We start from the raw sequence: 6,000 nt of genomic DNA on the forward strand, positions 1-6,000 counted from the left end.
TCAAAATTAAATAATTAACGAAATATCCTACATGACAGTAATACAAGAACAAGGTCGATAATTTGGAGAACAAGTATAAACTCCAAAGGCACAAATCAACCGTGGATGTATCAATACATTTATTTATCATTTTCTTTAGTTCTATAAAAATATTTTATTTAAATTGTAAAAAAATAATAAATAAATGTATTGATGCATCTACGGTTGATTTTGTGTCTCTAGAACGTGTATTTGTTCTCCAAATTATCGATCTTGTTCTTATATTGCTGTCATGTAGGATATTCTGTTAATTATTTAATTTTGACCTCATGGTATAATTATATTAAAGTTAAATAAAACTTTTTTAGATTCAAATATGACACTTTAAACCTTAAGGACCAAAATAAAATTACACCTAAACATAAAAAACCAATTTAATATTTTATCCTAGTGATAATTTTGATTAAAATATCTTTTACAATTTTGCATGCATAGCCTGAGAAAATAAGAATGATTCTTTATTTTATTTTACAGTTTTGCCCTTTTTACTTTTGAATACTTATTTCTTCCTTAATTTTATAATTTATGTTGTAGAATTAACAAATAATATGCATAGTCACCAAAAAACCATAAGTCACCAAAAAAACAAATAATATGCATAAACGTAAATATACAAATTAAAAAATGAAAAATTTTTATCTAAATAAAAAATAATAAATTAATATCTTATAAAATAAAGTGACAAATGATTATTATTTCCATGGAATAAACTTATTAGTGGCTTAGATTAATAATAACATCTTAAGATAATTAGATTCACTAAGTCAGGCTAAAAGGAATTAGGAAAAAAAAATTGTTACGTATACCATATCATAATTCCATCTCAAATAATCAAACAATTGATATAATAATAAATTATTAGTTCTAATTAATTATAACTGATTTAGTTTAATCAATAAAATAAAATAAATAAATTGAAAAATCAAGAAGAAACTATGTCAGCTTTATAATTAATTGACTGAAATTTAATTTGGTATATATGAATTATTAAATCAATTAGTGTGATATATGAAATCAATTAATTGTATAATTTATTTATTATAATTGATTTGATTTAATAATTAAAAGAATAAATTGGAAAAATTTTAAAAACATATCATGAGAGCTTTATCATTAAATAACAAAATCTAATTTTAAGAATATATAGATAATAGATTATATTTTTGTTATTGTACATTAGAATTAAAAAAATTAATTTTATTTTCATTAAAAAAATCGCTCTAGTGTTTATACATATTATACCAATTAGAATGAACCAAAAGAATTGATAACAATATGTGTATACAAAATTTTGTTATTATATATATAAAAAAATATATTTAATTAAAAATATAACATAGTGAATTTTTTATTAAAAATATGTAATTATACTATTTTATATAATTAATATAGAATAATATTTTCAAATATAGCGTTTAAGTATAGTATACTTAGAAGCAGAGTATTATTGGCTTGGTTTTTTTTTTTTTTTTTCTTGGCGTAGTTGAATGGGGAATCTAAAAATAACGGAGAACCAATTTAAAATAAAAACAAACAAATGAAAGTTTTACTACGTGGTTTATTTACTGTTTCTATCACCGCAAGCTAATGTATGATCAATCAGTTCATGTTGCAACTATAGCTATCATGAACAAATGTTATTGGCTGTCTATTTTTGACTTTTTAAACTCATTAGATGGTTTTTTTTTTTTTTTTTAAAGACAAAACTTAACACAATAAGGTGGAGCATATAAAATAATAAAAAATAACTTGACAACTCTAGTCATGATAACCTCTAATGATCTCCATCAACAACCATAGGGTTCACCACCACTTCACTCATTGGAGAGCAAGAAGGATCTACTAATAATATCCACCACACATGAACTTTGATTCCTAAAGATTCTATCATTCCGTTCTAGCCAAACTGTCCAGATAACAGCAAAGAAGTCAATCACCCACCTCCTCTTTTCACCTCTTCTTGCTGCAGTATTCGTCCAGCTTTCAAAGTGTTGTTTGAGTGTACCAGGCATGGTCTATTTCCTTCCAAGAGCGAATAGCCAAGCACACCACACCTGCCAGGAAATCTCACAACCAGCAAACAAATAAAAAGCAGACTCCACAGACTTACCACATAAGACACATGTACGATCATTTGGGTTAATTACACCTAGTCTACACAGTCTGTCCTTAGTATTCACCCTCCCCACCAACATAGACCAAGAGAATAACTCGATCCTTGGTGGAACGAAACCCTTCCAAATTGCACTTGTGAAGCTATAGCTTGTTATTTCCTCCGGGAGAACCACTTCCTGCAACACCTACACAAATGAGTTAGTTGAATAAATACCAGATCTATCAAATTTCCAGACCACTCTGTCCTCCCTCTCAGATGTTAGCTGAATAGACTGTAAAACCTGATGGAGTTGGTTTACTAGTGCCAACTCCCACTGAAAAAGCTTTCTCCTCCATTGAAAATTCCATATCCACTCTAGCACATCCCAAAACCCGCAATCCCCAATAACAGAACCTTTGAGGTTTGAGACCGAGAAAATCCTTGGAAACAACTCTTTAAGAACACCGTGAGGTAACCAGATATCCTCCCAAAACCGTACTGTTCTGCCATTCCCTACATCCATATACAAACCCCTGATCATTTTTTTTCTCACATGTGGCTCACTGATTTGTAACTGGCAAATATCCTTCCAAGGACCCCCCTTTGTAGGTACAGGCTGACCATACAGCATCTCATTCGGATTCAAGTTATTACAGGAGCAGACGACTTTCTTCCACAGGGGACAATCCTCTTTCGAGAACCTCCACCACCACTTAAAAAGCAAAATTGTATTCCGAATTACTGCGTCTCCAATTCCCATACCAGCTGCCTTTTTTTGGAGCGATCACCACTTCCCATTTTACTAGTGGTATCCCATTTCTCCCACTCTCTTTACTACACAAGAAGCGCCTTTGGAGTGAGATCAACTTCTCCGCTACCGCCTTCGGCATCTTGTATAGGCCTTGTAGATAGGCAAACTATTCAGAACAGACTTAATAAGAACCAGCTTACCCACTTTGTTTAGAATCTTTACTTTCCACAGACTTAACTTGTCTTCCACCTTATCAATCACCGGTTTCCAAGTCTTCACAAGCCTTGGGTTTGTTCCAAGAGAAATGCCAAGATATCGGACTGGTAGAGAATCCTCCTTGCATCCCAACAACTGACACATCTTACGCGACCAATGCCGATCATTGTTAACCGAAATGAAGCTAGACTTCTCAAAATTGATACTCAACCCCGACATCAACTCAAAACAACGTAACAATCGCTTGTAGTTCCTGATAGTCTCTTCCTCAGTAGGACAGAAGAGAATGGTATCATATGCAAACTGTAAGTGCAACAGATCAATGTTATCTCTTCCAACCAAAAGTAGATAGATGCGGCCATTCCTCACTGCCTCCCTAATCATCCTATGTAGCACATCAACAACTAACACAAACAGAAACGGTGATAAAAGGTCTCCTTGTCGTAGTCCCCTTTCCATCTTGAAAGGCTTAGTGGGGGACCCATTTATCAAAACCGACATAGACGCAGAGCATACATACTCCTTAATCCACCCCCTCCATATATGGCCGAAGCCCATCTTCTGCAAAACAATATCCACAAAGCTCCATTTAACCCAGTCGTATGCCTTTTGAAAATCAAGTTTAATAATCGCGGCACTCTTCTTCCTAGCCTTCAGCCACTACACGGTCTCATAGGCTATCAATGCCCCCATCATGAATTTTTCTGCCCTTCACAAACGCACTCTGTGTCTCTCCTACTAACCCTGGCATGACCATCCTCATTCTCCGAACCAATACCTTAGATATGACCTTATACACACAACCCACCATACTAATCGGCCTGAGGTCTTTTATTTCTTTAGCCCCAACAAACTTCGGCGCCAGCGCCACCCAAGTGATATTCGAATCTCTAGGTAACCTAGAAGACCGAAAAAAATCCAAGACTGCTCCAGTAAACACCTGCCCAACTTCTTCCCAACACTTCTTGATGAAATTCATATTATATCCGTCACTTCCTGGTGCTTTTTTTTATTCGCAATCCCATACTGCCTCCTTTATCTCTTCAACAGATGGCATTAACTCCAGTTCTGTTGCCTCTTCCACATCTATCTGCATTACTAACCCATCTCGAAAGCCTACGTTAGGTGACACCTCCTGTTGGTACAAGTCCTTGTAGAAATCTCTTATATACATCTACCTTAATCCTGGCTTGATTCCTCACTACTCTTCCATGAATCATTAAAGCATCAATCCGGTTGTTCTTCCTTCAAGCTGAGGCTAAATTATGAAAGTACCGAGTATTTTGTCCATCTCTTTTGCATGCCTAGATCTTGACATCTACTTCCAATGTACCTCCTTCATGATATACCACTTCTTACAAAAGCTGACTAGTGCCTTCCTTCTTGCTTCCAAGGTTCCATCATGCACTCCATTACTGACCATATCGTCTACTTTCTTGATCTCCTCCTCAAACTTTTTAATCATCATGTCCATAGACCCAAAATTCTCTCTATCCCATCTGCCCAAAGGAATCGTCATGGCCTTTAACTTGTCCAGGAACCGCACCTCCCCTAGGCTTCTCCACTCCTCCTTTACCATCCTCAAGAACCCTTCATGAGTGAACCATGAATCAAGACTTCGGAAAGGTCTCGGCCCCCTTCCGACCCTTGTAGCTTCCCTCACCACTGAGCAATGATCTGATAACTCTCTTGGACCACCTCGTAGCCTTGTATCGGAAACTCTTCTAGCCATTCCAAAGTAACCAACATTCTATCAATGCGGCTACAATATTGGCCCCTAAACCAGGTAAACAGGCGGTCAGATAAGTCTAAGTCCACTAGTTCCATATCCTGAATCCAAGATGTAAAGTCTGCTGCCGACCCCGTCAAAGTAGTAGCCCTTTTTTGCTCTTCCACTTTAACGACCTCATTAAAGTCTCCCATAAAGCAAAAAGGTACTTGACATAACCCAGATAAAAAGCTCAGCTCTTCTCACACAACCAGCTTTTCATTCCTAGTGGGCGCACCATACACTAAACAAATAGCACAACGAAAACTACGATTGATCAGCTCCCCCTCCACGCACAACCATCTATCTCCTTTATAACAGTTGCATATCTTAAAAACCATTTCATTCCACATCAACAATAGACCACCTGAAACACCTTCCGCCCCGACATACTCCCATCCTACCGCATCATTTTCCCACAGTTGCACAACATCAAATTTAGTTACTACCTCTCTTTTAGTTTCTACCAGGCCTAGCATATGTATATTAAAATTTTGCCTAAAGGTTTTCATCATACTCAGTTTTCCAACTCTTGCCAACCCCCTAACATTCCAAGAGCTAAAAATCATTTAAAACCAGGTATACACACCTTACTCCGATTTTTTGGGTGACTTCTTCTAGCTTTCTCCTTTTGCTTTGATTGCCTTTTCTTCTGGGCTATTGCCTCATTCTGTGCCTGCAGTACGGCCATAATATCATCTTCCTCGTTGTACTGAACTGCTCCAGATTCAACTGCCAGGTCCCAAGCCTTCCTGTTCTCTTGCATGTCATTCTCATGTTTATTTTTAGACTCTTCTGTGTTGGTATCACTATCAGCATCCAGTGTTGCATCCCTCAGGTCCTCTGGCTCCCCCTTGCACCATCCTCCTTTACCTCCACTATTATTGCCAAACCTTGGCCTTCCAAACCATTTGGTCCTTTAACCGGTCGAACCCTTTTCGAACATTTTTTGTACGGACCGCAACCTGTCCTTATCCCCTCCCCTGCCAAATCACAACCCCGTTTCCCCTTCTACATGTCGACGAGCTCAAGAGGACCCACCAACCCAGACGATACCTCCCCTCTCAACCTCGCCATCTCCAAGCCACCATCAATACGCTACGTCCCTGCCCACACTCGACCCACCGGATT

The 6,000-nt window shown here is 37.0% G+C and overlaps 1 pseudogene; it reads left to right on the plus strand.

Annotated features, from left to right (window-relative positions):
* The window catches only part of LOC112729513 (cysteine-rich receptor-like protein kinase 2), a 33,826-nt pseudogene extending 28,034 nt beyond the window's left edge, over window positions 1-5,792 (plus strand).
* Window positions 5,793-6,000: the final 208 nt, after the last annotated feature.

Source organism: Arachis hypogaea, chromosome 1, assembly GCF_003086295.3.
Source record: "Arachis hypogaea cultivar Tifrunner chromosome 1, arahy.Tifrunner.gnm2.J5K5, whole genome shotgun sequence".
NCBI lineage: Eukaryota > Viridiplantae > Streptophyta > Magnoliopsida > Fabales > Fabaceae > Arachis > Arachis hypogaea.